This window comes from Geotrypetes seraphini, chromosome 9 (assembly GCF_902459505.1).
Source record: "Geotrypetes seraphini chromosome 9, aGeoSer1.1, whole genome shotgun sequence".
Lineage (NCBI taxonomy): Eukaryota > Metazoa > Chordata > Amphibia > Gymnophiona > Dermophiidae > Geotrypetes > Geotrypetes seraphini.
Window position 1 is genome coordinate 103,148,356 of NC_047092.1, and position 24,198 is coordinate 103,172,553.

The window sequence follows — 24,198 nt, forward strand, 5'->3', positions numbered from 1 at the left end:
TGAAAGTGCCACAGTTGATATTACACACAAACAAATCAACTGTTACGGAATAATCAGCAATAACCGTAAGCAGGACAATTGAGATCTAAGTCTTGTCGATGGAGCTTGGTGTAGCACCCTCAAGATATTCTGCCAATTCGAGCGGGTTAGTGAAGTTCTTTGTGGTGTTGTTATATGTGATGCGCATTGTGGCAGGGTAGAGAAGGCCAAACTTCACTCCAATAGCTTTAAGCCAGGGATGATAGTCTAATAATGCTTTCCGTCGCTTAGCCGTTTGCTTTGCTAGATCAGGCACAACAAGCGGGGTAGATCCATCAAACTTCAGCGGGGATTTAAGCTTGACCTGCTGCATGACATCCATAACCTGCCCATATCTTAATAGTCTCACAACAATGAGCCGGGAGTAGCGTGCGCCTGCATCAAGTCTGTGCAGGCATACAATGAGCCCGGTCAATTTCGAGATCGTATTTGAAGTCAAAATCAAGAATTTTCAGTAGCAGGGAATTTTCAATAGCAGGCTACTACATCATGGCCCTCACGACCTTCAGGAATCCCGAGTATCCGGAAATTATTACAACACAATTTATTCTGCGCGTCTTCAAACTCCTGTTCTAGGATCGCCATCTTTTTTAGCTGTTGTTGAAAAGCTTTAATATTCATTCCATTCATTTCAACATGCTGTTCCGCAATATCGATGTGAAATCATAAAACAGCCATCTCAGTCGACAGTGAGGTAAGGTCAGATTTCAGATCTTTCATGTTTTGAACAGAGGTTTGCCCTAAGCTCCTCCATAACCGCATGTAAGACCTCATTCTCCGTCTCACCTTTGGCCGATGGCGCTTTTTGAGGCGATATCAGCTCTGTGCTCTTTCGTTTTCCGGTTTTACTAGAGGCCATGATCGAACACACGAGGGGAGCTGTATTGAGAGCTGTAGGAGCAGCTTTTGCATCCAGAATCGATTCTTTATAGGGATCACTTGGCGGAGCTCAGTCACTATGCAGCCATTCCTTGCCGAGCTCGCTAGCGCCCCTCTAACCAGCTTGCCTTTATCCACATGTGTATTCACACCTTCAAAGAAGTCAAGCAAATTGGTGAGGCAAGATCTCCCTCAGCTGAACCCATGCTGACTCTGTCTCATTAAATCATATTTGTCTACATCTACGTGTTCCACAATTTTATTTTTATAATTGTTTCCACCATTTTATTTTTATAATTGTTTCTTACCAGTCTGTAATTTCATGGATCTCCCTTGGAACCCTTTTTAATTAATTGGCGTAACATTGGCCACCCTTCAATCTTAAGGTACTACAGATGATTTTAGTGACAGGTTACAGATCACTAACCGCAGGTCAGCAATTTCATGTTTGAGTTCCTTTAGTAGCCTGGGATGTAAACCATCCGGTCCAGGTGATTTCTCACTTTTTAACGTGTTGATTTGGGTTAATACATCTTCCAGATTCATTGAGATTTCTTTCAGTTCCTCCGCATCATCACCCTTGAATACCATTTCCAGTTCTGGTAGAGCTCTTACATCTTCCATAAAAACCAAAGCAAAGAATTCATTCAGTCTCTCCACTATGGCCTTATCCTCCCTGAGTGCCCCTTTTGCTCCTTGATCATCGAACGGTCCCACAGATTCCCTCACTGGTTTTCTGCTTCTGGTGTATTTAAAGAAATTGTTATGAGTTTTTTGCCTCTTTGAAAAATTTCTCTTACCATTCTTTCTTAGCTTTCTTTATCAATGCTTTGCATCTAACTTGCCAGTGCTTGTCTCTTCTTATTTTCTTCATTCGGATCCTTTTTCCATTCTTTAAAGGATTTGTTTTTGGCTCTAATAGCCTCTTTCACTACTTTTTAACCATGCCGGCTCAGATTTCCTCTTCTTTCCACCTTTGCTAATACGTGGGATACATCTGGTCTCGGCTTCCATGATAGAAACATGATGGCAGATAAAGGCCAAATGGACCATCTAGTCTGCCCATCTGCAGTAACCATTATCTCTTTTTCTCTTCGAGAGATCCCACGTGCCTATCCCAGGCCTATCCCAGTCTGTCTCCATCACCTCTACCAGGAGACTGTTCAGCACATCTACCACCCTTTCTGCAAAAAAGTATTTCCTTTGATTACTCCAGAGCCTATCACCTCTTAACTTCATCCTATTCCCTCTCATTTCAGAGTTTCTTTTCAAATGAAAGAGAGTAGACTCATGCGCATTTACATTACGTAGGTATTTAAACGTCTCTGTCATATCTCCCCTCTCCCGCCTTTCCTCCAAAGTATACAGATTGAAATCTTTAAGTCTATCCCCATATGCCTTATAATGAAGACCACAAACCATTTTAGAAGCCTTCTTCTGGACTGACAACATCCTTTTTATATCTTTTTGAAGGTGCATCCTCCAGAATTGTATGCAATATTCTAAATGAGGTCTCACCAAAGTCTTATACAAGGCATCAATACCTCCTTTTTCCTACTGCATATAACTCTCCCTATGCACTCAAGCGTCCTTCTAGCTTTCACCATCACCTTTTCAACCTGTTTGGCCACCTTAAGATCATCACATACAATAAGTCCAGTCTTCTGTCGTGCACATAAGTTCTTCACCCCCTCTACCATTCCCTCAGGTTTTTGCAGCCCAAATGCATGACCTTGGATTTCTTAGCATTAAATTCCTCTCCAATTACCGTATTTGCCGGCGTATAAGACGACTTTTTAGTACCTTAAAATCATCCCCAAAGTCGGGGGTCGTCTTATACACCGGGTACAGTTTACATGCCCTTACTTGCGGGGCTGGATGTACTCAGTCGCGCGGCTCTTCTTCTCCCTACCTTCTCTGCTTGCAGCACAGAGCCGAACGGAAGTCTTCCCGACGTCAGCGCTGACGTCGGAGGGGAGGGAGGGCTTAAACAAAGCCCTCCCTCCCTCCGACGTCAGCGCTGACGTCGGGAAGACTTCCGTTCGGCTCTGTGCTGCAGGCATGGCAGGTAAGGAGAAGGAGAGTAGCCTCGCGGTTCGAGGGGCGGCCGCCCCGCCCCGGTTGCAGCACAGCCGGCCAGGTTCCCTTACTTTTGTGGCACTTCCCCGACCGACTGATAACAGCCCGGGTCCGACAATCCTCCCTGCCCTGTAGCCGCGAATCTAAATACCTTCTTACAGCAGCTGTAAGAAGGTAATTTAGATTCGCGGTTAAGGGCAGGGAGGTTTGTCGGACCGGGGCTGTTGTCGGTCGGTCGGGGAAGTGCCACAAAAGTAAGGGAACCTGGCCGGCTGTGCTGCACCCGGGGCGGTAGAGAAGGTGTGCGGAAGAAGGGGTCGTCTTATACGGCGAGTATAACACAAAACTCTATTTTTTAACTGAAAGTTGGGGGGTCGTCTTATACGCCCAGTCGTCCTATACGCCGGCAAATACGGTACCTAGAAAACCATAACATACTCCATCCCACACAATCCGGCTTCAGAAACAACTTCAGCACGGAAACACTACTAGGATCTCTCTTGGACACAGCCAGACAACATCTCAGCACAGGAAAAAAAATAATGCTCATACAACTAGACCTGACCGCTGCATTCGACTTGGTGGACCATAACATACTACTACAAATCCTAGATACAATAGGTATCACAGATAAAGTATACACATGGTTTGAAGGATTCCTTAAATCAAGAACCTATAGAGTAAAATCAGACAAACAAAAATCTGAACCTTGGTCAAACCCCTGCAGATTTCCCCAAGGAACCCCTCTATCCCCAACTCTCTTCAATCTCTATACAGCCTCCCTCAGCTCTAACCTGGACAAACAAGGCATAACCTCCTACAGCTATGCCGATGACATTACCATTCTCATACCCTTCGATCAACCAGAACTCTCTATGACAAACACAATATACCAAACACTAAAATCAATAGCAACCTGGATGAAAGATCACAAACTGAAATTGAACCCAGAGAAAACTAAATTCATCCTCCTAGAAAACAACAAAATACCAACCATAACCAACATTGAAATCAATGGAATCAACTACCCCATACAAACCACCCTAAAACTGCTAGGAATAACTATCAACAGATGCTGCACCATGCAACCGCAAATCAATAAAACAATACATAAGTCATTCTTAGTCATGAGAAACTTAAGACAAGTTCGGAAATTCTTCGAGAAAACACAATTCCAGCTCATAGTTCAGTCCTTAATACTAGGCCTACTTGACTACTGTAATATCCTCTACCTCCCATGCCCTACAACCATAACAAAACAACTACAAACTATCCAAAACACAGCATTAAGACTCATCTACTCATTAAAGAAACTTGACCACATTACAGAAGCATATCTCCAATCGCATTGGCTTCCGATCCCAGCAAGAATACAATTTAAATTCTATTTAAGACTTTATACGGAGACAGTCCAAACTACCTGAATAACCGCCTCATCCACAACACCGCAACCAGACATAGGAAAACTCACGTCCCATTTTCATACCCCCCAATTAAGGAGGTCAAACGAAAAAAATTTATTGATGGCCTCCTGGCCACTCAAGCAGCCAAACTAGACAATCAAATCATCAATCTACTGACAGCATCCCTAGACTACAAGACTTTTAGAACAGAAATAAAGACCATACTCTTCAGAAAACTCTGAAAAAAGAAATAATACCGCAAGTTTCAAACTCCACCTCTCACTAAAGACAACTACCCCAAACAATTAACCTTACCCATTTCTTACTCTCTTTGAATATGACCAATTTTTATTTTTTATTTTTTTGTAATTTCTTGTAATTCATCTTGGATAATTCTTTTGTAATCCGCCTTGAACTGCAAGGTAATGGCAGAATAGATATCCCTATTTTAAAAAAACCCAAACAATTTTAGCTGTAAGATTTCAGACCATTCTTCAAGCTTCTCCAGGTCTTTCTTCATGTTATTCACACCATCCAGTATGTTTATTCTTTGGCAGATTTTGGTATCATCCACAAAAAGGCAAATTGTAGCTGACAACCCTACAGCAATATCGTTTATAAAAATGTTATGAAGAACAGGCCCAAGAACAAAACCTTGAGTCACACGACTGGTAACATCCCTTTCCTCAGATGATCTCCTTTGATAATTACCCTCTGTCACCTTCCACTCGATCATTTCCTGACCCAGCCCATTGTAAGTATTATAGTGGCCCCCACAATGTGAGGTTAAGGATTGTTGTGGCCCCCACAATATTAGGTTGTAGGGGTTATGTTAGACGCCCTTACAAAACGCCAGGTCCCGAGTTCAATACCGTCACCGAAGATTCACCAGGAAGTAGATTCAAATAAGAAGCACAGCCAGAGGTGATTGCATAAAGAATATATTATAGAAATAGTCTTACAGAAAAGCAATATTCATAAGCATTACAATTAAGCATTACAATTAATGAGAGAGCAAAGCAGTTTCCCTGCCTTACAGAGTTCAGAAGGAAACTTGAAGTTCCAGGGAGAGGCAGAGAAAGAGAAAAAAAGGGGGATGGGGGTGATGATCTAAGCTTCGGGTTCCCGAAATAGAGAAAGGGGATAGAGAGATAGATAGAGAAAGAGATAGATCCATGTGTGTTGCAGAGAGGAGGCTTTTATAGCTTGGAATCTTATTCTGAATATAGAAACTATTGTATTTCCCAGTATCTTTCTGTTTAGAATTTGTAAACTGTTTGAAACAATGGTTAGTTAATTGATAATGAGGGTGTGATACTTGCAGGCATGGTAGATGAGATTAGTTTCTGGCTTCTTTGTCCCATTCAAGCAGCCTATCTTCTTGATAAACAATCCAGTCTGGCTGGATGATTAATGTATGTGAATTCTGTGCAGGAGCACAGAATTCTGCATCAAAATTCCAGAGTCAGATTGATATAATTTCCCATAGGCCTTTGCTGACATTGGTTATGGCAACCAAAACTGCTGATTGCTAGCAATGCTAGTGCTGACATCTCCCATACTTTTTTTATTTTTACTTTTATTCTTTGAAATGAAGGCAAGCTTGCAGAACCCTTAAACAGCCAGTCTGCACTTCACAGATGCATCTACCTCCAACATTATATCAGCACGTCCTGCAGAATCTCCAAGCTATGAAGATAAACAGTTCCCATTATGAGTTCAAACCTCTGTCTTAGGTTGTACAGTCACCTGGGCGGGGGAACCCAGTATGCTATATCTTACCCATCGTTGAGCGAATAAACTGTGCATAAGGGATGCAGGAAGCTATCTCAGGAGGTTCAGGCATTAAGTTATCAAGAGTATGCGAGTATGGAATATGAGATCATATATTATGTCTGACCCTGGTATGCAATGCAATAGGCCTTGCCAAATTAACCAAAGTAGAACCAAATTAGCAAGTGTCAGAGAAGTTGCTGGAAATACCTGTATAACTGTCTTAAAAGCTAGAAGTAGCGTTGTAAAGAAATATGCATGTGTTTCACTTTACAGCAAAGGAAAATCATAACAATACTGTCACAACCCTAGCCTTAAAGCTAAGCTTGTTCCAGGGAAGTCTCCTCCTAGCCCTAGCATTACCCTTAAAAGGGCTAACCAATGTGACCGGGCAAACTCTAATTCCCAGCTAGGATCAGAGTTCCAGTTGAAACACCAACTCACTGAGCCCTGGGGAGGGGAGGAGGAAAATGAGAATAGCCTAGAGCAGCAGGAGGTGCACCAAGTGAAGGAACAGCCTAGAAAACAAACTCCTAGGTCAGGTGTTACACAGCTGCAAGGACTAATTAAAGCACAAAGGAAAACCCAGTGTAAGCAGGAAGTTTCCCTGCCCCCTTTCAGGTTAGGGCGTGGTAAGCTGCAAGCTTTAGAGGCTGCACTAAGGAAGACTAGGTCAGTCTACCCTGGGTCAGCCCAGGAAGGAGGATCTCAGGACCGGACTCCTGAAGCTGCCCAAAGCCAGGACACTGAGATGTCAGAGGCAGCTCCTGTCCCTGAGGCCAGCCAAACAGCCAACCCTGAACCCATGGAGTTTCTGGATACTGCCATGGAATTGGAAGACACATTAATGGATGAAAGTTAAGTGCAATAACTTTACTTTTTCTTTTGTGTTTGAAATTTTGGTGATTTTGTTGGGGAATTCCTACAAACACCAATGTGAAGTTAAGTGAGCTGTGCTGAGCTCACAGCCACGAGGGTGCTTGGTTTCTGGACTTTAAAGCAAGGTGTATTTTTGTTTAGGCAAGTTTTTAAGTTTTGCCTTTTTTGCAGAATGTTTGGGACTTATTGTTTGCTGATTGTGTAAAGGAACAGTGGCGGGGAGAATCCACAAACCATCCTCGGGTTGGGTTTGTGGGGCCAATTTTGGCAAGCTGTTTAGAAGCTGATTTAAGGTGGATTCAGCTACTCCCTTCCCCCACCAGTGTGCTTAGCTGGTTGGGCAGGCCGGTTACGAACCAGGCCTCTGCAACATTGCTCTCAAGCATTGGAAGCAACCTTGTAAAAGACCTGGACAATCTGTAAACAATCTGGACAACCTGGACAACCTTGTAAAAAATCTGGACAATTATTATACCTGTTTTTTTTCCTTTTTACCTGCTCAGACATTGGCACTAATAGAGCTGAGCTACTGGGTATTGTTTGGGACACTTACCTGTTTGTACCTGTTGAGAAGGTGAGGACATTTTGAAAGTCCAGGTTTATTTTTCATGTTTATTTGAAGTGGAAAAACTAACCACGGAGAAAGTGTTTCATTGCCAATAAAGTGAGACACCATTTGATGAAAGAACTTTATTAATCCTGACCAATTGATTCTTTTCTTATTTTTAGCCAGCAGGACCTTCAACTTATTTTGAAGGTACGTATAAGTCGGTCATGGCAAAACCCGGCACCGGCAACACCACAATACATAAAACACTAAATACGTGGTTTGTAGTGGGCGAATACCCAAAGAAAAGTTCCCAAACTGAGACATGAGCGTCTCGTAGCAAATTTTCTACAGTTTGTGCAATCTGTCCATTTTCTTAAGTTGTTCAATGTAGGCATGGAGTTCAGTAAAGTTCAGCAGCTTGTGAAATGTCTCGTTCCCCATACCAAGAGGTAGTGGATGCACAGCATATGAAATAAAGTCTGGAATGTCCATAGAAGTTAACAGAAGTGTGGAGTTGGTTGTCCCAGTAATGCTGATGGAGGACAGAGGTGAATGACTACACCAGGTATTGTTCAGTAAATAAGTTGAACTGTACAGCAAAGCGTTCTTAGGAAGGTGGCTATCATGAATCCATAGATCCAACGAACAGGAAACATTGTGTACAGCATGTGTGAGAAGGTAGAGAAGTCTTTGCATCAGGGTGCAGGAAGATGAATTAGTCCAGCAGGAACCGACAGTCTCTTTAAACTGGTGAAATGCACACTTGGGATGAAATGATGTCTGCACAGGATCTATCAGTCACTGGAAACTGGTGGCTTTCACCCTTGGGATGAAATGATGTCTGTTCATACAGGGAGGGATACACCGGCTTGAAAAGAGTCCAGATATCATTCAGCAGCTGTACTCCAGTGTGATCCAAATAAGAGATGTTGCCTGTACTGAATTGAGAGAGAGAGAGAGAGAGAGAGACTAGGTTGCCTGTACTGAATGTGGCAACATGTGACAATATTACCGTATTTTCGCGGATATAACGCGCGCGTTATACGTGATTTTACGTACCGCGCATACCCCTCGCGCGTTATATGCCTGAGCGCGGTATACAAAAGTTTTTAAACATAGTTCCCACCCCGCCCGACGCCCGATTCACCCCCCCAGCAGGACCGCTCGCACCCCCACCCCGAACGACCGCTTGCACGCGCTCCCACCCGCACCCGCATCCACGATCGGAGCAAGAGGGAGCCCAAGCCCTCTTGCCCGGCCGACTCCCCGACGTCCGATACATCCCCCCCCGGCAGGACCACTCGCACCCTCACCCCGAAGGACCGCCGACTCCCCAACAATATCGGGCCAGGAGGGAGCCCAAACCCTCCTGGCCACGGCGACCCCCTAACCCCACCCCGCACTACATTACGGGCAGGAGGGATCCCAGGCCCTCCTGCCCTCGACGCAAACCCCCCTCCCTCCAACGACCGCCCCCCCCAAGAACCTCCGACCGCCCCCCCAGCCGACCCGCGCCCCCCCTGGCCGACCCCCACGCCCCCCCCACCCCCCTTCCCCGTACCTTTGGAAGTTGGCCGGACAGACGGGAGCCAAACCCGCCTGCCCGGCAGGCAGCCAACGAAGGAATGAGGCCGGATTGGCCCATCCGTCCTAAAGCTCCGCCTACTGGTGGGGCCTAAGGCGCGTGGGCCAATCAGAATAGGCCCTGGAGCCTTAGGTCCCACCTGGGGGCGCGGCCTGAGGCACATGGGCCAAACCCGACCATGTGTCTCAGGCCGCGCCCCCAGGTGGGACCTAAGGCTCCAGGGCCTATTCTGATTGGCCCACGCGCCTTAGGCCCCACCAGTAGGCGGAGCTTTAGGACGGATGGGCCAATCCGGCCTCATTCCTTCGTTGGCTGCCTGCCGGACAGGGTTTGGCTCCCGTCTGTCCGGCCAACTTCCAAAGGTACGGGGAAGGGGGGTGGGGGGGTCGTGGGGGTCGGCCAGGGGGGTCGCGGGTCGGCTGGGGGGGAGGGGGGTTTGCGTCGAGGGCAGGAGGGCCTGGGATCCCTCCTGCCCGTAATGTAGTGCGGGGTGGGGTTAGGGGGTCGCCGTGGCCAGGAGGGTTTGGGCTCCCTTCTGGCCCAACTACACAAAGGTACGGGGAAGGCGGGTGGGGGTGTCGTGGGGGTCGGCCAGGGGGGTCGCGGGTCGGCTGGGGGACGGGCGGAGGTTCTTGGGGGGGGCGGTCGTTGGGGGGAGGGGGTTTGCGTCGAGGGCAGGAGGGCCTGGGATCCCTCCTGCCCGTAATGTAGTGCGGGGTGGGGTTAGGGGGTCGCCGTGGCCAGGAGGGTTTGGGCTCCCTCCTGGCCCGATATTGTTGGGGAGTCGGCGGTCCTTCGGGGTGAGGGTGCGAGTGGTCCTGCCGGGGGGGGGGGGGATGTATCGGACGTCGGGGGGGGGCATCAGGCTTTCAGGATGGGGACAGACCTTCAAGGGGGGACAGGACTTCAAGGGAGGACAGTGCACGGAAGTCAGGGGGGGTGAACGGAGAGTCGGGACAGCGCACGGAAAGTCAGGGCGGGCGAAAGGAGAGTCGGGCAGCATGCGCGTTATATGCCTGAGCGCGGTATAGAAAAGTTTTTGTACATATCATCGTGATTTCTGCGCGCTATACCCCTGTGCGCGTTTTACAATGGTGCGCGTTATATCCGCGAAAATACGGTAATGCATACAATATTCAGGTACTTAAGGTTCTTAATCGGACATTCCTAAAAGATATGTTTTTGTGTGCTGCACATAACTATTATGGCACTTCATAGAGTCCATAATTCTGTACTGAATGTATTTAAAAAAAAATTATGTCAGAAATGTGTACTGAATCTAGTTTAAAACCTTTTCTTAAACATATAACCCCTAACTAAGCTACATTTAGGATATGAAAACTAAAGGTAAAAAGAACATTGCGCAATTGGGCTAGTAAAAAAAAAAAATGGGAAAAGAGCTCTAGAAATGGCCAATGTTATGTATCCTGGGGTACCCCCTAAACAACACACAGACCACATGGCACAGACAAAACATAAAACACAAAGTTTTAGGCGTGAAACTATTTTTCCATCTGTCAAGTGTTCAGGGCTGAATTTAACTCTGCAAATAAACACATTGTTATAGAAAAACACAGCAAAGATGAACACCTGAGTAGTACAAATAATGCATATCATAACCATCTCATATTCAGAAAAAGCATAAAGCTAATGGCTCTTTGGAGCGTCTTTATCTCTGCAGTGATAAAGAGGATCCTTGGAATACATTAGAAATATCTTTGTGCCAAAACTAGTCTGAGATGGCTATGTATATATCCGAACTGCTGCTAAGAAAAAGAAAAAAACATTTTAAATTAGCAGCATCCTCAAGGTCACTTAGAGCAAACTTCATCCATGTTCCATTCAGGCTGACCTGGACCACATGTCTGCCACCTGGGTCCCACTGCACTCATAGGAGTGGGCACTGCTGTGGAGAGGTCAAGTGCAGGCTAGATGTATCTTCTTTTGTCTGCACTGTCGTGTCCTGGCATTCAGAGGCAAGGGGCAAATTCTGAAAATCATTAGTCATGTCTAGGATAGAGAAAAATGCACATTTAGGGTTAAATTTCACAGTAATGTCAGAGTAAGAGGCTGCCACTTGCACTTGCTGCCACTTACGGGCTTTGAAATCTTAGTTAGGGCCCGAGAGTCCATAGTGAGCCTACTGGAGCTCCCTGATTTAGTATCTGACCAAGCTGGAGAGCCATATGCTGAAGAGATATGTCCACTCAGACTCCTCTCCTCCATCTTAGACACTAGTTCTGTTGCTGGAGGAGGTACTGGATGCTGTGTTTGTGGTTGAGGACCTTCGACCTCTAACAAGATTTCAGTGTACCTTTTCCCACAATCTTGAGCCCAAAATGAAACATCTGCAGCCTCTGAGTGAGTTATTCTACTATCATGCTGCTGCACTGGCAGGCAACACTGCGTAGCTAACTGCAAAAGAATTCCTGTACCCAATACGAGACCAGCCACCTCAACTATTTCTTTGCTTGTATTCTCACTCGTGCTAGCAGTGGTTTCTACACTGTCTTTCATTTTTTCCATTTGTGGAATAGACATACACTTTGAAGCTGTGTCCTTTATATCCTGAATCTCACAAATTTCCACATTTTTCTGATCTCCAGTAGGAGGCGCTCTATCTTTAAAACTGATTCTGGCCCCTGTATTAATCAAAGTTAATTTATCCTGACCCTCTATGGTAGTATTAACATTGGGGCGTCCGCAAGTGTCCAATATCAAAGGTGCCATATACCTCAAGCTGAATTCTGAGTCTGACTTCTTTCCCTTATCCTGTGTCTCCAGAAGTGAGTCCACAGGTAAGTGATAGGAGTCCGGCATGGCTGTGAAGGTTTGAGTCACCTTGGTATTTGGACACAGAGAGTCAGGACATCCCTATGCACTAACACTGTTTTTCCTGGCTGTTAAATCACTTTTTACTCTGTCCAATTCTATCTGCATTGCATGTCTATCCTGTTCCCATTTAATTTTCTCTTTTTCTAATTTTTCCTTTTGGTCTCTGAGTTCATGGAAGGGAATGTAAGTGGAGGAATTTCTGTAACTACCTCTGCCATGCCCTCTATTTCCTGTGTGTGGTGTTTTATTGTATTGGGGTGCTCCTTCAGCACGCCATCTCCTAGCTTCCGATACTGAAATAATTTGAGCTGTCTGGGTCTTCCACACAGACCCAATCCTGAGCAGTAAATTGGGGTAGCTTTAGGGTCCTCCGAAAACAACAGAAGGTGAGAGAGAACATAAAGAATTTCTATTAGAATTATTATCCCCTGAGATTACTAAACAGTAATCTCAGGGGATAATAATTCTAATAGAAATTCTTTATGTTCTCTCTCACCATAATCTGCTGCCCGGGGCCAGTGCTCATGCAGTACCGCATTGATTACTCTGTATGCAAACTGCTCTAGTGTATCGGTTGGCAGGGGTGAAAGAGTTCTAAGTACTTGAAGGGAGGTGCATCAAAATAGTTGTTCGATGCCCGTCTTTACAAACTGGTATGGATGAACAAGAGATCCAAATTTATAATAATGTGGACCCAGGGCTAGGTGCATAAGCTTATCAAAATCTGCATTGTTCCTTTTGTATTTGCCTAGACCCCAGTGAATCAGTATATCAGTAGCCCATTTGCACCATTCATTTATGTTAAAAGGCATAGGGCCCACTTTCTCTACTATTCTTTCAATGTCACTGTCCTTCATATGTCCCTGCAGCACTACTGTTACTGGACATTTGTTTCTGAATATCGTGCCATGTGTGTTCTGGAAAATTACCCTCATAAGGACCTTCCTTGTTGTCAAAATATTTCTGTATAGTATCTGTGAGTTCTTGAAAATCAAAAGGGTTCATACTTGAGGCTGCAGTCTGCCTTGGTACATGGTCCTTGCTCTAAATGTCCCTGTCTGTGTGTAGCCTTTGAGATTGAAATGCTGCCACTGATGAAGGAGGGAGACTTTATTTAATAGGTAGGAAAATGAGGTAAAGCTTGTTAGGCAAGAGTCACCGACATAAAGAGTATGCCCACACTTGCCCACACTGGTTACTACCTGAAATTTACAGGCAGAAGTTTAGTAGGAAAAAATATAAGAAGTTTGTTAGAAGAGCAGAGGTGTCAGCTGCCAGCTCCAGTCCGCACTGGGCTTTTCACCAGGGCAGAGACTGATAAGAAATAGAATTAAAAGCACAAAGGAAAAAACAAAAAGTAAAAGTTATTAGTACAGATGTGGCGTGTCTTAATTGAGTGACTGTTTTAACTTTGGAACATGCTTTTCTTCAGAGCAGTTCAAATATTCTTACATGCAACACCTCTAGCAAGCCTATAATAGCAAAGCATAAAATGCAAACTGGCACAGGTAAACTACAAAGACTTTTGATAGTAAAATCTCACCAAATGTAAAACCCAAAATATTACTGGAACTTTTCACAACTGTGTCATCCAGTCTAAAACAATTTAAGGGTTCCAGAAGGTCTTTAGATTTCTATCTCACTCTGTCTATCAATCAAAAATACAAAGTCTATTGATAAGTAAAATCTCATCAAGTATAAAACCCCACAATATTACTGGAACTTTTCACCAGTGGGTCATCCAGTCTAAAACAATTTAAGGGTTTCCCAAGGTCTTTTGATTTCTATCTCACTCTGTCTATACTGCACAAGGCCTTTTGAGTGGAAAATACTATCTCTCACCTTGTCTTAAGCAGCTAATAATCCTATTGCACAGTGCATACAAGAAAAAATCCTGCCTATTCCATACAAAAAAGAGAAATAATTGAATTCTACTTACCTAGATGAAATCGTCAGGAAGGACAGAGACAAGCCCCCAAAATGTAAGGATTGTAGTGGCCCCCACAATGTGAGGTTAAGTTTTGTTGTGTCCCCCACAATATTAGGTTGTAGGGCTTATATTAGGCGCCCTTACAAAACGCCGTCCCGAGTTCAATACCGTCACCAAAGATTCACCAGGAAGTAGACTCAAATAAGAAGCACAGCCAGAGGTGATTGCATAAAGAATATATTATAGAAATAGGCTTACAGAAAAGCAATATTCATAAGCATTACAATTAAGCATTACAATTAATGAGTGAGCAAAGCAGTTTCCCTGCCTTACAGAGTCCAGAAGGAAGTGTGAAGTTCCAGGGAGAGGCAGAGAGAGAGAAAAATGGTGATGGGGGTGATGATCTAAGCTTCGGGTTCCCAAAATAGAGAAAGGGGCTAGAGAGGAGGCTTTTATAGCTTGGAATCTTATTCTGAATATAGAAACTATTGTATTTCCCAGTATCTTTCTGCAGTGGTGTACCAAGGGGGGGGAGGTCCGCCCCGGGTGCCAAGCCCTGAGGGGGTGCTCCCGGTCCGGTTCCCCCCCTGCGCCGGGTGTTGCGTCTGGAAACAGCCTGCAGAAAGATCGATGCCAGCGATCTTTCCCTGTTTCAGCTGTTTCTTCCACCACGGTCCCGCCCCTCCTCTGACGTCAGAAGAGGGGCGGGACCATGGCGGAGGAAACAGCCGAAGCAAGCAAAGATTGCTGGCATCGCGCAATCTTGCTGCAGGCTGTTTCCCCAGGGAAATGAAGCGGGGAGGCCGGGGAAATGAGCAGTGCTTCGTAATGGTGGTGGGGCCGAGCGGTCCTTCGAGGTAGTGGGGAGGGGGCAGCAGGCCTTCAGGGTGGGGCGGGCAGGCAGACCTTGTGGAGGGGGGGACAGGCCTTCAAGGGGGGACAGGCCTTCGAGGGGGGTGTAGGCCTTCGAGGGGGGTGTAGGCCTTTGGGGGGTGCATGCCTTCGGGGGGGTGCAGGCCTTCAAGGGGGGCAGGCCTTCAAGGGGGGTGTAGGCCTTCGGGGGGGTGCAGGCCTTCAAGGGGGGGGGCAGGCCTTCAAGGGGAACAGGCAGGCAGGCCTTCAAGGGGGGAACAGGCCTTCGGGGGTGCAGGCCTTCAAGGGGGGGGGACAGGCCTTCGGGGGGGTGCAGGCCTTCAGGGGGGGCAGGCCTTCAAGGGGAGCAGGCAGGCAGGCCTTCAAGGGGGGAACAGGCCTTCAGGGGTGGGATGCAGACCTTTAAGGGGGGGACAGGCCTTCAGGGGAGGGGGGCCCTGGTGTAGAAGTACACGGAGGGAAGGGGGAGGGGTTCAAAGAGACGTGCATATGCCGGACTTTGGGTGGGAAGAAATAATGGGTCTGAAAATAAAGGAGAGAGTGATGATGGACATGGGTTTTAGGGAGGGAAGGAACAGAAAGGGAGAGAAGTTGGACACAAGGGATGGTGTGGAGGGGGGATAGAGATATTGGTTAGGAGGGTAGTTGGGAAAAGAAAGGGAGAGATGGTGGACCCTGGGGTGGTGGGGAAGGAGGGAGAGCTGCTGGATGAAAGGGTAGTTAAGAAAAGGTGGATCTGTGGAGGGAGACAAAGAAAGGAAAGATGCCAGACATCCGGGGGAGGGAAGGGAAATGGAAGGGGAGGACAGAGATGGCAAATGGATGGTTAGCACGGAGAAAGAAGAAAGAAGGAGACCCTGGCAAGCAAGTTATCAGAAGACAACCAGAGCCTTGGACCAACAAGATTTGAAAAAGAACCAGACAACAAAAAGGTAGAAAAACTAATTTTATTTTCTGTTTTGTGATTACAATATGTCAGATTTGAAATGTGTATCCTGCCAGAGCTGGTGTTAGACCGCAAACGTGAGCTAGGATTTAACAGAGAGAGGAAAAGTCCTTTTTGTTTCTTTATTTTATTTACACCACAGCGCCAGTGTGGTTAGGAGAAGCCAAAGGGGGGTGAAAAAGCTATAAAATAAACCCACCAGGATGTTTGAAAAAACAAACAAAAAACAAACACCCAATTGGGCAGGAAAGTTGAATCGAAAAACCAATTCAATAGGCTGAATCGAATCGAAAATTTTTTTTTTTTCTTGAATTGTGCCACTGTCTTAGACTTTAGGACCTGGGATTGGAGAGAGATGGCATCCTCAGTACTTTATAATGCAAGTGAAACGAGGATTTGGTCAGACTTTTGAAGGGTCTGCAGAAGAAAAATATTGTATAGGCCGGGGACATGAGACAGCAGGAAACAGGAATTTTTCTTCCTTCTATTTTTGTGAATGGCAAGGCTGAGGATGTCAGAGAGTTCAGTTAAAATATGTGCTTTATAAGAAAATATAATAATGTGTTTTATAAAGTTTATAAGCATTGCTGGCCTACCCGATGAGGTGTTCTTAATGGTGGTGGTGGCGTCAGCGTGTCAATGTGTTGAGAGGAAGAGGTGGTCTGGGAAATTCTGCTGAGCAAACTCCGGGCCCATTTCCACCCCCCAGTTAGTCCACTCCACTCAACTGGTTCACACACTGAGTGGGTCTTTGGGTGTTGTTCCTGGGTAGTTGTTTTGGGATCTCTTCCAGTGGTTTGTCAGTATCTCCTTCTGGTCCAAGGAAGGAAACTTTGTTAACCTTAGCACTGACCTACAGAATATGTTTGTAACAGCGCTGCTTGTGTGGCATTAGTCTATGTAGTGATCGAAAGAAAAAAACAGACCTTTGCACATTTTTGTACTATATGGTGGGTGTATGAGGAGCTTCACATTTCCTGCACAGCTAAGTCCGTGTGAAGTTACCTTGTGCTGTATTTGACATCTAGCAAAGTCTCTGTTTGGAAGGAAAGATCTCAGCTTAAAAATGAAGTGGCCAGAAGTTATGGTAAAAGCAGATAGCGTAGCTCAGTGTTTTTCAACCGCTGTTCCGCGGCACACTAGTGTGCCGCGAGATGTTGCCTGGTGTGCCGTACTGTCAGGGCCGCCATCAGGGCAGTACCACCAGTCTAGGGAGAGGGGCGGTCCGCCCCACATGGACAGGAGAGAGCTGGACGGGGGACCCGCGGAGTTCAATACATCTCGAGCCGCGAGGCTCGTCTTCTGTTCCTGCCTGCCCTGCAAGCGTTCCCCGATGTCAGCGCTGACGTCGGAGGGAGGGCTTAAGCAAAGCCTGCCCTCCGACGTCAGCGCTGACGTCGGAGAATACTTACGTTCGGCTATTTGTGCGCGGCTTGAACTTCGTTTTGCTGAGAAAGTTGCAAAGATGGGCTGGGAGGCAAACACGGAACACAAAAGGGGGGAGGGAGTGCGTTTTGGACACAAGGCATGAACTTGGGAGAGAGGAAGGGAGGGAAAGAGATGCTGAGGTGGGGGAGGGAATGGGTTTTTGGACACAGAAGGCATGTACTTGGGAGAGAGGAAGGGAGGGAAAGAGATGCTGAGGTGGGGGAGGGAATGCATTTTTGGACACAGAAGAAATGGACTTGGGAGAGAGGAAGGGAGGGAAAGAGATGCTGAGGTGGGGGAGGGAATGCGTTTTTGGACACAGAAGAAATGGACTTGGGAGAGAGGAAGGGAGGGAAAGAGATGCTGAGGTGGGGGAGGGAATGAGTGTTTGGACACAGAAGGCATGGACTTTGGAGAGAGGAAGGGAGGGAAAGAGATGGTTGTGTACACGGGGAATAGAAGAAAGGAGAACTTTTGGTCATAGGGAGGGAGTGAGGTACAGATTGTGGCATACCAGGGTGGGGGGGGCGGTCTGCCCCACCCCGGGTTTACGTCCCAAGGGGGTGCACAGCTGGCCACCCTCCAGTGTTGTCCCTAGGCCGGCAAACTGCGGCTCTTTAGCCATTGAGTGCCACCGCCGCCAACGGTGTTGTTGGCGGTGGCAGCATTATAAAATACTTTCTTTGTTTTTATTTGATTCCTATTCAAGAGAATTACTTTATATATAGTCAATATAGGCACAGAGTTAAATTTTTTAACATTTTCTAATGGTGGTGTGCCTCGTGATTTTTTTCATGAAACAAGTGTGCCTTTGCCCAAAAAAGGTTGAAAAACACTGGCGTAGCTGGTTTTAAGAAAGGTTTGGACAAATTCCTGGAGGAAAAGTCCATAGTCTGTTATTAATACATGGGGAAAACATCTGCTTGCCCTGGATCGGTAGCATGGAATGTTGCTACTCTTTGGGTTTTGACCAGGTACTAATGACCTGGATTGGCTTCCATGAGAATGGGTTACTGGGTATGATGGACCATTGGTCTGACCCAGTTAGACTATTCTTATGTTATGTTCTCATCTGTAGGGGCCTTTGTTTTCACTTCTTATTTTAATGTATTTTTTTTCTGAGAACTTATCAGTGTTTTTTATAATGGGAACAAAAATGGAAGAGAATTAATGTGTGTGGAATGGGGGGTAATTAATTTCTTCAGCTAAATAATTCAATCCACCTCAACCAGACATAGGAGAACTCACGCACCAATCACACACCCTCCAACCAAAAATGTCAAAAGAAAAAAACAGTTCGACAACCTCCTAGCCATTCGAGCTGCAACACTCGACCCCCAACTCTACAACCTATTGACCTCGACCACAAACTACAAAACCTTCAAAAAAGAAATAAAAATCCTTCTATTCAAAAAACACATAAACCGAACTAACACAATCAGAACTGTCCCAAGCATCACCTGCAACTACTCCATATGTACTTCTGATGTCATGACAATTCAGACATAATTTATGTTATATTTGGATTAATGGTTACATATATGAGGTTCAATAAAAGAAAATTTTCACTGCCTGTTTCTATTATGACCATTTATTCAGTTTCATGGTTATTAACAAAAAATATTTTTTTACAGGGGGGGTCAAAATATTATGGGCCACATACCCTAGGTACGCCACTGTCTTTCTGTTTAGAATTTGTAAACTGTTTGAAACAATGGTTAGTTTCATTGATAAGGAGGGTGTGATACTTGCAGGCATGGTAGATGGGATTAGTCTCTAGCTTCTTTGTCCCATTCAAGCAGCCTATCTTCTTGATAAACAATCCAGTCTGGCTGGATGATTAATGTATGTGAATTCTGTGCAGGAGCACAGAATTCTGCATCAAAATTCCAGAGTCAGATTGATATAATTTCCTATAGGCCTTTGCTGACATTGGTTATGGCAACCAAAACTGATGATTGCTAGCAATGCTAGGGCTGACACCCGTCACTTTGGGACCCATCCCAAGGGGCACTTAGTTTATTTATTAGCCGTCTGTGTGGAACACTGCCAAAGGCTTTGCTAAAATCTAAATATACCACATCTAGCACATATTCTCTATCCAATTCTCTGGTCATCCAATCAAAGAAATTGATCAGATTTGTCTGACAAGACCTACCTCTAGTGATTCTATGTTGTCTCCAGTCCGGTAATCTACAGGATTCCAGAAACTTAACCATTCTCTGTTTTAAAAGTGTTTCCTTTAATTTGCTTACCACAGAAGTCAGACTTACCGTCCTGTAATTCCTTACTTCTTTCTTACGTCCACTTTTGTGGAGAGGGACTACATCCGCCCTTTTTCAGTCCTCTGGTACCACTCCCAACTCTAGAGACTCGTTGAAAAGGTCATTCAGTGGAGTTACCAGAACTTCCTTAAGTTCCTTCAGCACCCTCGGATGCACACCATCTGGCCCCATCGCTTTGTATTTTTAAATAACATCCATACCTGATTTACAGTCCTAACCTTTGCAATTGATCCTTTTGGCTTCTTTTTAACCATTTTCCTCATTTTATCATAGTCTCCCTTTCGAAAATTAAATGCCTCTACAGCAGATTTCTTTTGTGATGTCACTCCAGGTATCAGCTCAAATTTGCTCCAAGTTACTCTAGATATCAGCTCAAATTTTAGGCTTCTAGCATTTGTATACAGACTGTGTTTTTTTCTTCTAACTACTGACTGCTGAGAAGATAGGGAAAATTTGGGTTGCTCGCTCTGCCTTCCTCTTAAACCCTCCTGGCTTTCTTTCACCATTATTGAAACCTCTCTACCGGGACTCCCTAAATATCCTGTTTCAAAAGTATCCTTCAAGGATATCTCACACCGAACCATCAGCTCCTGAGTGACTGTTGGCTTTCCCCTGCATCTCAGTTTAAAAGCTGCTTTATCTCCTTTTAAATCTTTAGCATCAGCAGCCTGGTTCCATTACGGTTAAGGTGGAGTCCATCCTTTCGGAACAAGCTCCCTCTGTCCCAGAAAGTTGCCCAGTTCCTAACAAATCTAAACCCCTCCTCCCTGCACCATCGTCTCAACCATGCAGTGAGACTTCAGAGCTCTGCCTGCCTCTTGGGTCCTGCGCGTGGAACTGGGAGCATTTCTGAAAATGCTACCCTGGAGGATTTGGATTTCATCTTTCTACCTAAGAGTCTACATTTGGCTTCCAGCACAATACCACATCTCTCCCTCCATTACTATGTCCAACTTTGCTCCCTTTGCATCCCCTTCAATCTGTCCCTCTGTTCCCTCTCAACCACCATATCCAACACTTCTTCCTCTCATCCATCTATTCTCCTCACTCCTCTCTCTGTATGCCCAATTTTCCTTTCTTCCTTTCCCCATGTGCACCATCTCTCATTCACACACTCATGTCCATCAATTCTCCCTTTCTGTTCCCTCCCTTCAGGGTCCCTTGTTCATGCCCCTTCCCTTCCTTCTATGTTCAAGTTTCAAGTTTATTAGGTTTTTATATACCGCCTATCAAGATTATCTAAGCGGTTTTACAATCAGATACTCAAGTATTTTCCCTATCTGTCCTGGTGGGCTCACAATCTAGCTAATGTACCTGAGGCTATGGAGGACCGAGTGACTTGCCCAGGGTCACAAGGAGTAGTGCGGGGTTTGAACCCACAACCCCGGGGTGCCGAGGCTGTAGCTCCAACCACTGTGCCACATGCCCCCTCCCACTCCCTGACTTCCAGCTTTGTCCCAAAATTAAGTTGCACACCAGGGATCCCTGCCTGCCCCCCCTTCCCTAAAGCCAACCCATCCACAGAAGCCACAGGTACTGCTGGGGATCCCTGTACGCTCATATTGTACAGGGATCTATCCCCCTATTGAAGGTGGACATCGAGTATAGACACTACAAATGTGTCCTCTGAGTGTAGCATTACAAGATTTGAATGTGCCTAGGAGAGTCAGTAAAGCCGCTGCTGGGGATCCCTCCATGTTTCCCTCCCTTTCTGCCTGTCTGCCCGCCACACCACCCCCCTCTCCCCACCCCCGAAGCCGACCATGTTACTTTGTTGGAGCCAAACTCATTCCATCCTCCCCCAGCAGCAACTCTGTGCAGGGACAGTACGTGCAGTGATTCACATGCTGCACATGGCTGGCTCACAAGCCTTCCCTCTGACATCAATTCTGATATCGGAGAGAAGGTTCTGGGTCAGCTATGCAGCATGTGAGTCACTTTCTGCATCCTTGCATGGAATGCTCCTGAGGAAGGAGGGAGCCAGTCCGGCTCCAACGAAGTATCAGGGTCAGCTTCAAGGGTAGGGGCTGGTGCAACGGAAGGGCAGACAGGCAGGGAGGGTTCCCCGGCAGCAACATTAGCAGGGGATGGGTAGGCAGGGAGGGATCCCCGGCGGTCAGGCCGTGTACCCCCAACAAGCGGCCCGGGTACCCCCAAGAGTACACATACCACATATTGAGAACACTGCATTAGAATATGGAAGAGCACCGACAGGAACAATTTGTTGAGATATGACAGTTTTCATCCACTTGATCTAAGAAATAACAGCCCCATAGGACAGTTTTTAAGGCTTAGATGCCTGTATTCATTTATGGATGATTATGTTAACAAAGCAGCAGATATGAAATGAGATTCACCCAAAGAGGTTACCTGGAATGCACAATCAATAAGGCATAGAAACATGCTCTGTGTGCTGATCGTGCAGTATTAGTCTCAACATCCTATCAATGATCCTTCTTTGGTGTGCGTCTTACCATAATCACATGCATTTCGAATAAAACAGATTATCAAGTCCCATTGGAGTATTTTACAATACCACCCTGTGTTTCAAGACTGTCCAAGATTTGCTTTTGCTAAGGGACCAAATCTAAAATGATTAATGAGATCACAATTCACATATTGTACAGGGATCTATCCCCCTATTGAAGGTGGACATCGAGTATAGACACTACAAAATGTGTCCTCTGAGTGTAGCATTACAAGATTTGAATGTGCCTAGGAGAGTCAGTAAAAGAGCAGAGAGAACAGTTTCCGATTGCAACACCTGCGGGGTGGTATACATGATACAGTGTCTGTGTGGTCTCCAGTACGTTAGACAGATGACAAGATATGTACGAACACGTATTGGAGAATATTTAAGTAAGATCAGAACTATGACATATGAGGCCCCTTTACTGTAGCACTGGGCAGACAACACACTACAGAGGACTTATGTTTTTCTGTCTTGGAAGTTCCAAGGATGCCTAGAGAGGGCAACCTTTCACAATTATTATGGGTCAAAGAATAACAGTGGGTTTACAGACTAAATACTTTGTTCCCAAATGGTCTCAATAATGAAATGGAATGGATGACACACTTGCTCCTGAGATTCCTCTAAGAATCCTGGGTGATTTTATAAAGATATCCTAATCTTTATATCACACTTTTACTCTCCCTCTATATCTGATGATAGACTCCACGTCTACCAAAAATTCTAAATTGGAACAAGCTTCCAACCCGATGCCTGCATCCAAAAGGTAGAAACATGAGGTTCAGTCTCCACTCAAGATAGCTCTGCTTAAAGAAGGGGAAATCTCTTTACAATCTATTATGGACGAGATCCTCTCAATCAAGGGCATTTTGCTGGACAATCAAAGTTCGCTTTCAGCCTTGAGAGATGACATTACTGACCTAAAATCTCAGATCATTGAAGTGCAGGCACATTCAGTTGCTAATGAGACCCAGTGCAAGATGAACTCGGAGAACATTGTTACAATTCAAAGAAAACTCAAATAAATAGACCTATTGAAAAAAGACCTGGATGATCAAAACAATAGATCAAGAAGAAATAACATTCGGATTCTGGATATAAGAGAAGGTGCTGAGGGTACGGATCCTATAAAAATTTCTTGAGAGCTTGCTCCCTAAAATTCTGTACTTACATCTGATTTCACCATTTATAATTGAATGGGTCCACTGCATTCCATCGAGACCTGCTCAACAATAATATCCCAGACATTTTGTCCTGAAAATCCTCTGTTATCCCAGGACAAGCAGCCAGCATATTCTCACGTATGGGTGACGTCACTTTAAAAGTGCATCACCACTTTAAAAGACTTTAGAAAGTTTTTCCTTTTTCAGGGGTTTCTATGAGACTCGTTTTTCTACAGACTGATTCTTTTTTCTGCATTTCATACACCTTAACTTTATTGTGAATTGCTAGTGCAATCTACCTTGAAGTCTTCAGGATCTAGTGTATCTAAACCTGCTGGTGAGGGCAATATTCGACTCACATCATCCTTTTGTAAGCGTTTCTTTGGAGCATATCCTCAAAATTAAGACTTTCGTTTCGGTGTTGCTATGAAAGGCGAGTCGACATTCCTACTGTACACTGATTTGATACACAGTGTCGTCTTCTGCTGCTTGACTCTGCCTTCTCAGTACTTACATAATATTAGAAGCATCAATGAACATTGTCTTTTTCTGGCTGACGGGAACTAACAAGGGTGGAGAGCCTATCTGTTAGTTTTCCCATCATAACAGTTTTGTCCTTGCTTTTGCTGCGATGCAGGCTCAACCAGGTGTATTCATTCCTCATTCCATTGTTCCACTAATGTTGCAGGCTGTCTGCTTGGGAATATCCAGACTATTCCTCAGCTCCCTACATTCCTTTATACTTCATGCCGGAGGTTTGGGAGTAGCTATAGGGGAGGAGGAGGCCACTCAATCCTTTTTAGGATAAATTTTCTTCGTCTGGAGTTCTTTTCTCCTTCCCACTTGATTGGTTTTCATACCTTTGTGTTCTGCTGTTGTTTCGCACCCAGGTGCAGTATTCTTGCTCTTCCCGAATTTTTGATGGTGATTCTATCAAGTGTCTCAAGAATTTGGCCTTTTTTCTCTATAAAGAGCATTTCTTTTTCTGAACTTGCTCTCCTTTGCCTGTTTATAATTTGAACATTTTTTGCATGGCACTTGAAGGTTTTCAGGTCACATGACTTCCATGTTTCCTGGAGCT

The 24,198-nt window shown here is 45.3% G+C and overlaps 1 protein-coding gene across 3 annotated transcripts in view; it reads left to right on the top strand.

Annotated features, from left to right (window-relative positions):
* The window catches only part of SLCO2A1 (solute carrier organic anion transporter family member 2A1), an 887,587-nt gene that overhangs the window by 595,501 nt on the left and 267,888 nt on the right, over positions 1-24,198 (top strand). The gene's annotated exons all lie outside the window — the stretch shown is intronic.